At 23.5% G+C, this 12233-nt stretch overlaps 1 long non-coding RNA gene across 1 annotated transcript; it reads left to right on the top strand.

Moving 5' to 3' along the window:
• Positions 1–8718: 8718 nt before the first annotated feature.
• LOC126894824 (uncharacterized) lies at positions 8719–11237 on the top strand. Its single transcript, XR_007701516.1, has 3 exons — positions 8719–8811; positions 8933–9050; positions 10972–11237. It is a non-coding gene; the product is annotated as an uncharacterized LOC126894824 (long non-coding RNA).
• The last annotated feature ends 996 nt before the right edge of the window (positions 11238–12233 follow it).

The raw sequence follows: 12233 nt of genomic DNA, 5'->3' as shown, positions 1-12233 counted from the left end.
ATTTTGAATTATCGATAGTGCGAAAAATATAACAAATGTAGTGAGATGGTGAAGATCTTTTTTGTTTAGGAGAGGGGGAGTAGTAACATTTTGTCTTATGTTTATAAATAAATATTTGTCCCAAAACTGACTTGTGAGTATTAGTTATACTACTACACTAACTCTACTACACCGCCCCTTTAAGTATTATTTTTAATTTTAATATTATTTTTTAGCCGAATACAAATTACAGTTTTTAGCTTCGATCAAAGCTGAAAAGATATTGATTTTACAAATATGTCTTTTTTTTGTGCTAAGTTTCTACTGAACCAATTTTGTTAACCTTTTAAAAGAACTCGAATCATATCTAATTGAAAACATTACTTTCAAAAATTTAAAAAATTCCCATATTTTTATTTTATTTTCGAAAATACTACAAAAAATTAGTTGAATTTAAAATTAGATTGTTGAAACTCCAAATTTTTGCAATTTTAAACTACTATAACTTTCTAAAATAAAACTGAACCAAATCAAAATTAATTAATTTTTTAATTTTATCAAATTTTTTTTAAGTGCATCCATTTTAAAGTATTATATGATAATGATCTAAATTACTGTCTGATATTTATTCTGTTTTCAACTTTGATTCAAAGTTGAAATGCACAAATATTTTTAGTAACATTAGTATAAAAAGAATCAATTGATTTGATTGTCAAAAAGGTATATTGGCCAATATTATTGAGATAAATTTAGGTAGTCANGTGCTAAGTTTCTACTGAACCAATTTTGTTAACCTTTTAAAAGAACTTCTCTTTAGGTTCACCCTCGTCCGCGAGGTAATAGACGAAGATTCTGGAGGAAGTTATGGTATAAAGATTTTTTACTGTTATNATTACTGTCTGATATTTATTCTGTTTTCAACTTTGATTCAAAGTTGAAATGCACAAATATTTTTAGTAACATTAGTATAAAAAGAATCAATTGATTTGATTGTCAAAAAGGTATATTGGCCAATATTATTGAGATAAATTTAGGTAGTCAACTACCTTCTACCATTTATTCTCTTTAGGTTCACCCTCGTCCGCGAGGTAATAGACGAAGATTCTGGAGGAAGTTATGGTATAAAGATTTTTTACTGTTATTTAAGGTCACAATTTAAAAATTGTACCGTTCAATAGATAACCCATGATTTTATTTGTTCTTTTTTTGATTTTTGAAGTAACAATCATTACTTACAATTATTGTGGTAACCCTGAAAATTACTCTTATATTTTACCGCTAGTGATTTACTATGAATCAATCGTATTCAGGAGTGTTTTTTTTAATTACAGCTTCCAATTAATTGTTTGTTTAGTAACCTAAATAAAATCTCTTGATCACAAAATTTCATGGAAATGTAGCTGGATAACTGCAGTTTTTGGCAAACATTTTGAAAATTTGTGCTGTAAAATAAATTTGTTTTTTGTGGGAATATAATTTTAAGATAACTTCACATAGCCAAGATAAATAAATTTTGCATTATTAGTTAAAATTAAATTAAATCGATGACACATAAATTTATTAATTACATATGATCTATGGAGTATGAATGCTATTCTAGAGTTTTTGTGGGGAATTCTATAAGTTATCACTTGTGCACATACTAGTAAATTGGTATATGTTTACTAAAACTTAAAATTAAAATTTATAAGGATAAGATTACGTATAATTATCATAATCACAAATTTTTATAAGTGTTAATAACTTTCAGAAATTTGGTTCAAAAGTTGTTAAAAACCAATTATTTTCAAAGTTAATGAGCTTTATAAGCTGGTAAAAAATATATATTTCCATATAAACAACTAAAGTTATCACTATTTTAAAAAGAATAAAGAGGTCTAAATAAGACTAAATTTTTATTTGAAAATCACAGACCTTTGGACACTCTTAATTTCCGAAAAATAATATTTTATGCATTATACTTTTAGAAATATTGCATGACTCATAGTTATCAATCATGCATATAACGAAAAAGAACCATTTTTCTTTTTATTCTATAATTCGCACCCAGCATCTTTTAATTCTAATAAGACTTAAAATTTCATATACTTTTTATTTATAATGTTTTTTTTGCTCTTCTAAAATAAAAAAAACATCAGATAACTTGTTTACACTAAAACCTTATACCGTACAACAAAAATGTTCTGTCATTTTTGTGAAAAAGGTAATGACGTGTAATTGAAATCAAACTCATGTGTTCAATTATATAATTTTTAAAAAATTTTACAAAAATTACTATATTTTTTTAAATCAAAGAAGATCATCATTTCCCAAGAATCAATTTGCCTTTCTTTTTACTAAAAAAAAAAATTATTTATTTTTTAATGAGTAAATTCATGAATACATTTAATTTTTAAATTATAAATTATAAATTAAATTGTAAATGAAATAATTTTTTTATAAGAATGCGAATGTAAATAGAATGTATAAATACAATTTAGATTAATTATATAAAAAATAGACTTATAATTATAATTAAAAAAAAATATTAAGCTTATTTTTGATTGAACTCTGACAGGAATTTTCTCATAGTTGACTAAATTTTTTCTGTTATTAAAAAAGCTTTAATTTTGCATAGGTTTAAATGACAAAGAATTGACTGCAATTTTTAAATTTTAAATAAAAAATTGACACTCTTTTTAGGAGCTGAGCACAATTATTCACAGACATAAAAAAACATATCAATGTAAAATATTATTTTCTCAGCTTCAACAAAAATAATGTTTGACAGGCGATAGTTTTACGTCACTTGTTGTATTTAGATAATCTAATCATAATTAAAAAAAGAATATTTTCTATAATAATTTAATTATTTCTAAATTATTCATTAAAATAAATATGAAGTTAATGCTACCTAACTAATTAGAGTCGCTCTCGTGGTGAAGAATAAGGGTATATTTCTTTCTGAATCTTAAGATATACTAAATAAAATTATGCCAATTTTTAATTGTGTTATAATTTTAAACTTTATAAATAATTATTAAAACTATTATCAAGTATAAAACACTTACATAATTTATATCATTAAAAAAATGTTTGCTTACCACTCGTACATACTTTATAGTATTATTACTAAGAAGTAGATGTACATCTAAAATTGAATTGAATTAAAAACTTTAATATTAATTTAAAGCTTAGAAGATTATTCTAGTTAGTTTTAGACGAACGTGCGACGAATAATATAATTTGCTGTAATGCAATTATGTTTATTTTGTGACAAGAGTGTTCATATTAACATTTCTTTAACTATGGATTTATGAGATGTTAACAAATCATAAAGCTCACAATTTATCATTATATTATATAATATTAACAGAAGTTTCTTTAGAGTTCTACATGAGAGACAAAAATTTAATGACTAAAAATAGGTCCCTTTTTTAACTTTTTTTGATGATATTTAGTGATTATATAAAAAAAAATGTTGGTAGTTTATATACTTTATTCTTGATAATGCTAATTTTTTTGATTATATTATCAATAATAATAGATGATATAGTTTATCGAATTAATTATATATTTTTTTATTTATTACAATAAGTAAAAAAAATTACTTATCGTTAACTTTGGAAACTTTTATAAATTTAAAAGTATATAAATAAAATACTAAAAAAAAAAGACAAATTTAATTTTTGATAAAAATTTATTTGCAATTTTACTTTAGTCAATAAAATTTGCTCGGTCACAATTAATAATAGAATAATAATAATAAACATAATACTATTGGGTAATTATAAAATCTGAAATCGATAATACTCGTTTTTTTTTTTTTTTAGTGAAAATATTAAAGAAAAATATTATATCTTATCACAAGTATTTAACAATAATAACTTTTTTGCTTGAATTAATTTTGGGCGGGGAGGTGGGTGTAAAATGATACTTTTGCCGCCCTTTATATTTTTATATTTTATATTTTTATTTATATTTTGATTCAGGAGGCATTGTCCCCTCCTACTCTCCAGTTCCGACAACATTGCTTGCCAAAATTTTACTAATTTAAAATTAAATCCCTGATCCCGCTTGTTTTAAATTTGGGCACTGGACTTTTAATATAACGATGTGGTGTTATCGAAATGTGAATAATAAACATTAATTTATTATTAATTGTATGGAGAAATACAATTGTAAGTGTATTATTCTATATATCATTTGAATAATTTATTGTTTACTTCGACACAAATTCTCTTAATGTTCACCAGCTGTTCATGTGATATTTAATCAATAAATTCTTAGGTCATAGTTCAACCTTATATGTTTACCTCTTGATTTGCACGAAATCTTTTGTTGTTTATCACGTTAAAATATTTTATTAATACAGACTTAAAGAAATTAAAATATGCTAAGAAATATCTTTCTTGGTTTTATGATAATCATACATAATGTGTGGTATTTCCATTAAAATAAATAACATTCCAAACGACCTACAAATTAATCTAACAATACATTTAATATTAACATTTTATTTATTTTTTTCATTCTGAACAATTAAAAAAATAGATGCAGTTATAAAATTAAATATGTGTTGCTGAATATTAACTGATTTCCTTGAGTACTTACCTATCTAAACAACTAATTTTACAGGTTTTTTCCTCAATTTTTTTTTATTTTAATCAAATTTTTTGAAATAGAATTACCAAAAAATTATAATAGACTATAAATTAATATTCAGTAAATAGTCATTCATTTCAATTGATGATATCATTATTTTGTAACGAATATCATATATATAAAGGCTTGAAATGTGCTTGCAAATTGTTCGTTTTAAGGATAATCACAAACCATATTCTATTACAAAACAAATATGCATATAAGCATATTAATTCTCTAAAAACAAAAAATTATCAGATTGAGTAGTATAATTTACAAATTAAAAAAAAAATGTAATTATGTTATAAAGGCGATTCAAAAATTGTCTTTTAAAACCGTAAAGTAGTAGGACACTCAAATGTTTGTGCAATTTACGTCGGTATAGTTAAAGTTTAAAATCAATAGAAAATATGTAAATATAATAAAAATTATTTTTTATAGCTTGAATTGTCATAATGTATACTATTAGAGCGTAGCTAAAAGGAGTGAAGGTAGATAAACAATGTTTTTATATATTCACTTATAGTAAAAACTTATGTAAGTTTTAATTGAGTATTGCTAATATTTGCTAATTTTTTGAATTACAAAATATCTATTTTATATTAACGTCTCCTACTTTTTTGCAACTTAATTTTATTCCTGAGACAAAAAGAAAATAAATTCGTTTCAAATTATTTAATTTTAGAATTATTAAAACTTCATTTGCCTTTTACGTATTATACTCTTAAAAACAACTGAATATCCACATACATGTATTAGAAGATTTTAACGCATACAAAGCAAAGGTAAATTTTGAAAAATAGTAATAAAAATATTATACAAGGTGTTCAGTAAATAAGGAAAAAGGTCAATTGTTACAAACAATGAGATTAATAGAAACCCGTTTCCTTACTTACTTACTGAACACTCCTTATAATAAAACATTTTGATTACTTTATAAACTTAAACACGACTAAAAGCGATTAGAACTTATTTTTCCGATTTTTCTAACCGCAACCGATCATTATTTAAAATCAAGATTCAAAACCGAAATAAATCAAACTATTTCAATACCCGTTTATACTTCTAAAAGAAATTTTGATACTTAGTGTCAAAATAACAGTTGTTTATTAAAAATGCCATACTAACGTATGCGAATTTTCAGATCATTTCTTACCGAATAGTCTTCAGCGAGCTATACATTTTATTCTGTCTGAATCTGTGTGAAAATATGAGGATACTGATTCTTTTTTTAATTTTGTGTATAGATTACATACTATAAATTATTATACTTATATTTACTAAAAGACGCGTAATTAATTTTTTTATGAATTTATAGAAAAAAAAAATTAATTGAATAAAAATGAAATAGCAATGATAAAAAACCCAGCACAGTGGGGACGCGGCACAGTAGTTGGATGCAATATAAATTTAATCTGTCAGTGATTAAAATCACTATTAAAAAAAACAATTCAATGTAAATCTGTTGATAGTGTTTAATTTTAAAAAATTGGTGCATTATTCCAAAAACAACATGATCCCCTATTTCCTTATTTATATCCTGGTTATAAGTTTTATAATTTATAAGTGTAATATATGAATAAATATTTATTATAACAATTAAATATTGTATGAAATTGATAATTTAATAATTTAATATTGTAATTTTTACGGAGAAATTATAAAAAATTATAAAGTAGTTATTACTTTTATGGGAAACGTATATAAAAGTTACATAAAAGTATCAAGGCCCTGATGCAATGCACACTGTGCAACTCTTGTGAATCCAGTGCTGATAGTCATGTAACATAATTAATGTTAGTATTTTGTTTATAGTTTAACTGTATTTGTCGTATATATTCTATTCCACTAGGTATAAAATTCATATGCTATTTCAATGAATCATTTGTAATAATAATAGACATGGCCTATGAACTTCAAGATCATTTTTACCAAGTATTTATAGTATAATTACTTTTATTNTATTATAATAAATATTTATGTTTGATTAGTAGGTTACGTATGAATAATTAATAAATATATTTTAATTAAAAATAAGTTGATAAAGTTCTACTTTCTATATGCATTTTTTAGATTTTAACCCCCCGCCTCCCCGTATATAGGGAAATGGTCCTATATGAAAAAAAAGTATGTCGAATGAAAAAAGTTTATAAATAATATTTCTTATAGGAAAATTGTGTTGATCAAAATGTATGGCATTTTTCAAAAAGTTATAGAAATATAAATGAAAAATGTAAAATATAAAATCGAGAATATTAACACAAAAATTTGCCATTTTCACCATGAAGACAAAATAAAGTAAGAAATTTTTTTTTTTTTCATAAGAAAGTATATTACATTAGCTTTAATTTAAGATATATATAAAAGTGTCAGTATTTCTGGAACACTATCAAAAGTTAAGTTGAAAATGTTAATTTTTTGTGAAAAAGTTGTCATTTTAAATCCTCTCCTGTGGACAGGTAAAGTGTCAGATTTATAAAAAAAATATACCAAATGATAGGTAAAGACATCAAGCATCTATAAAAAAAAAATATATATATTGATTTGATCATTTTTGAAAAAGTCATGGCAGTTTTAAGTAAAAAAATTTTAAAAAATTTCGAAAAATAGCAATTTATAAAATTGTAATTTTTTTGGATATTTCCCTCATTTACGGAGAAAGAAGGAAATTTTTTCAATTTTTGAGGGTAATGTCTTCAACTAGATACGATTTGTGATCTTTTGACTTGTCGTTGAAAGAAATCGGTTCTGTGAGAGCTGAGAAAAAGTGGTAACAGACAAGAAAAAAACACATTATAGTAAACTTAATACCTTCTTAGCTTCGCATCGAAGCTAAAATGGGAGATATTCAAAAATAAAAATAAGTGTTAGACAGGGATGTACATTATCACCTTTAATATTTAATGCCTCCATTCAAGAAGCCATAGATAGTATAAGAGAGAAGACACATGTAGATGAAAGGAAAATGGTCACAGAATAGACATGCTGAAATTCGCGGACGACATTGCAATGAAAAAGATCTAAAAAAGATTTTAAGAACATTATAACAGGTGATGAGAAAAGATTTATGTATGAAAATAAACGCCGAGAAGACGAATGTCCTAGTATGTAATAGAGACAATAGCATAAGAACAAGAATAAAATTAAAGGACGATGAAACTGTAGAACAAGTAGAAGATATCATATATTTGGGTAGTACTATAAGCTCAGATGGGAGACATAAAAAGGAAATTATAAAATGAATATCCCAAGCTAGGGTGGCATTATTTAATATGAAAATAAGTCTTTTTAATAAAAAAAAAATTGACCTTAATATTAGAAAGAATCTACTATAAACGTACATTTGGAGCATAATGTCAATGAATGCGAAACATGGACTATTGCAAAAGAAGAAATCCAACCGATTTTCAAAATACATATATTGCTTCGCATGAAGATTTAATTTAAATTTAAAACATTTCTTTTTCAATTTTAAAAAGAAATGTGTTTAAATACATATTTTACAAGTTTTTTATTAATTATTTATTGATATTTTAAACTAAGGTTAAGCATACAAAGCTTCGTATCAAAACTAATTGTTTTTTTAATTTTGAGAGAAAAATTAATATTACATAAATCATAATATAGCTCATACATCATTTTTTAAATGTGCTAAATTGTAAAGTCTCCATAACATAAAAGTATCAAGGCCCTGATGCAATGCACACTGTGCAACTCTTGTGAATCCAGTGCTGATAGTCATGTAACATAATTAATGTTAGTATTTTGTTTATAGTTTAACTGTATTTGTCGTATATATTCTATTCCACTAGGTATAAAATTCATATGCTATTTCAATGAATCATTTGTAATAATAATAGACATGGCCTATGAACTTCAAGATCATTTTTACCAAGTATTTATAGTATAATTACTTTTATTAATGTTTATAAATATAATTTTATCATATATTAAAGAATTTATAAAAATTACTAAATTGGTAGAATTTCAATAATCTTCGTTTCTGAGCATAATCAACTTGATGACAATGTCATTAGATTTTACAATATATTCAATTTTTATCGAGGAAATTAATTAGTTTTATTTAAAATGATGAACAATGTTTTTGTCAATCTACGAAATTGCAAGTTATGAATTCCTAAAAAAAAAAAATAAGTGACACATTCAAAAATGATAATTACAATGATTTGTTAAGTAATAAGATGATATGTAAGTTAAATTGTTATTACGATTGACTAGTATAGGAGTAAATTATAGGGATTTTTTGAAGCATAGCCTCTTCAAATTTTCAGAAAAGTTACATTTATAATTATAAAAATAAAATTTGTAGGCGGGGAAATAACATATAATGAAATCCTCCAAAAATTTAGTTGAAATTACGCTAATGTTGGTGCTCGTGGCGAAACAAAAGTGATAAATTCCTATGAAATTGTAGCTTTTGAATTATAGTAAGTACTGATTAAAAAAGGTTTTATTATTATTATTTTTTAATAGGCTTATTTCAATTTAGTTTTCTTAAGTTGTGTAGTTTAATATTACTAATATATAATAAATTACTATTAAAATTATTTGCCTTTTATTAGTATTTGAACTAATAAGATTTCATTAATAGAATATAATTAATATCGTAATACTAAATTTTCTTGAATACGTCCATACGATTACTAATAACAGTACTAGCTAATAATTAGTTATATGATTAAAAAATTGCAAATAATATTATTTACATATTTCAGTTATCATTATGAGTTTTAATGAAGTCTTTAATACGAATAAGTAATTTCAGTTTATTATTAGTATTTTATCGATTTTTCACAAGGACTCAATAAAAAGTGTGTAGTCAATGCATTTTCCTTTATTTCAACTTTCAAAATATAATAATTTATTCTTGAATAACATATTTTTCTTTTAATTAGTATATAATTGAAATAAAATGCAGTTTTCGTAATGTAAATTCCAAAATATTATTATATATTAACAGAAAACTTCATATGTTTGAATATTAGCATATATATACCTACAGGGAGTGCTTTAGTGTTCAGTCGCTACTTCTGAATTTTGTCAATAAATAATTTTTTTTTTTTTTACTTTTGTTATATTTTTAAAATAAAAATTGTATGTATGTTTTCTTTACATAAAAATATTTTTGTCATGACATTAGATATAAGATATGCATAGTCGCAATTAAAATTTAATTTTGGGCAAGCTAATTATTTTTCTGAAAATTTAACATTATATAAAAGAATTGAAAAAATTGCTCATTACTATACGATATATTACATTTTTTTAATGTGTTTAATTTTAATAATATAATTCATTTATTAATTATTATTCACAAATTTTAGAGGAGAATTGTCCCTTATCAAACTTTCCATATTTGTGTGGATGAAGATGCTATTAAGTATTTTATTAATTTTGTTATTTATTATGTCATTAATTATGATACAGCATTTAACGAGTTATCTATTATTGTATTATAGAACTTTTAGGACTTATTATTTTTCCTATGTTTATAGAAGATTAGACATTAGTGTAAACGTGTTACTGATTTAAATACTTAAACTACACGTGTATTTTATTCAAGAAAATTTATTCGTTATTAATTTACTTGAAGATGGTTAGTAATTTTAGTTTAATAAAAAAATATTAGAAAATAAATTAAACTATAAGAGTTTTGCAACAATTTATGAAAACAATATGATACTTGGTATTATTTATGTAATTGCATGTTTATATATTAACCTTTTACCTCGTGCACAATTATATTATGCCAGTTATATCTTAAAATACATATTGGTAATATCTGCGCCAATATACACACAAATAATTTTTTTTGTTTAACATATAATTTGTTAGAAAAACTTATTATAATAATTATTTAGTTATTAAAATATAATATTTTTCAAAATGAATAGACACTTTTATTGCTTAATTTAATAATTTATAACCAAGATAGATTTAGTAGCCAAACGTGCCATTACAGATATTTTGTGAATTTGACTTTTATGGATGATATTAACTTTCCATTAAACACCTGAATTTTTCCAATAAAATTATTTGTAATTTATACTTTTTTTAATTTAGTTTAATTTCAATATATGACGAGTTTTAATAAAATGATAATTGGATCACTGGTTATTGAATTTTCATATCCTCGTGACTCATTCTGTATATTTTATATATATTACCCTACTTAACTCTTATATCTATCTATATTTATTATTTTTATTTATGAAATATAATATTGCGTTAATGATAAAATAATTTATTTTTATGTATTTATACTAAACATTAATTATACTCTTCATCTATTCATAATTTATAATCATCCAGATATTTTGATCTCTTATTTACGATTAAATTATGTAGGTAACCACATTTTAAAATATTTACATCTTCGGAAGGTCCTACCTGATATATTGGGGTTACTTGAGGTTATCACAGAGCCTATTCTCATCATAGCTATAAAAATAATGATCAAGACACGAGTACTTATCAACAAATGGAAACACCAAGTTTTATCAGCTTACAAAGAAAACGCTAACATTTTAGTTTTTTGATAATACGCAAACACACATACACGAATTATATTATATGTAAGTCAACCCTAAATTAAATATACTTCATCTTTTATTTTACAGACAAAGGAAATATATTTTAACAGCACGAAATCAAAGTACTCATTTTGAGACGCATGTCGAAAGTTTACTGTGTTACAAATGAGATGCACTACGCTAGGCTTTGATCATCAGAAGCCTTTTATGAAAATTGTAAGGGCTTCTTCTAAATTAATCAACATGTTAATTTAAAACGCTAATTATGTATTGGAATCATATAAATTCTAAATATTTATACTTATACGATATTAACTTGAAAATAATCTAAATAAAATTGAATCCATGACATGTCTTGCTATCTGAACACATTTTTCAGTAATTTGAAATTGATAATTGTTTTTCAAATATTATTATTTATTTTAAATTTTAGTTATAACTATGTGTACTCAAATTATTTATTTATTGATACCTAATTACTATTAAAATAATTACACAAACAATTTTTTTACACTATAATTTTAACACTCTAATATAGAACTTTATTAAACAGTGTATATCATAATATACTGACTTGTCTGCTAACTACGTCTCATGCAATACCTTTTAAAGTACAATAATATAATAATAACTATTAATATATGATTTAATATAGTTTTTTTTCTTAGATGATAATAATATCCTGCGTTCTATGATTAAATAAAAAAAAAATGGTCCTATACGCCCGTCCTCTCACCCTTTTAAAACTGTGTCAATTTTTGTTTTTGAAATGGAAACATATATGTTTAACCAACTTATATATAACATAATGATTTAATCAAGAAAATTACTGACCCATAATAAGGCTTGTATCAGTATTTCAAAAAATATTATCATTTTTTAAATGTAGTAGGAGAAGAGAGGTTCAGATAGTTAGAGACCAAAATAAACAGAACCATCTTTCACCTCATTCCTTTAATCTTAAGTGTTAATAACTTCCAAATTATTAGTTTTAAAATTACTATCGATCAGTCATTTTTTTATTCTTAAACCAGTTAATTATGCATGTGTCCGTCAAAAAAACTCAGGTGGATACAA

The sequence above is a fragment of the Daktulosphaira vitifoliae genome, unplaced genomic scaffold (genome assembly GCF_025091365.1).
Source record: "Daktulosphaira vitifoliae isolate Bord-2020 unplaced genomic scaffold, ASM2509136v1 Scaffold_1, whole genome shotgun sequence".
In the NCBI taxonomy this organism is placed as follows: Eukaryota; Metazoa; Arthropoda; class Insecta; order Hemiptera; family Phylloxeridae; genus Daktulosphaira; species Daktulosphaira vitifoliae.
Note: the sequence above shows the minus strand (reverse complement) of the source record. Positions and strands in the feature narration are given on the sequence as shown.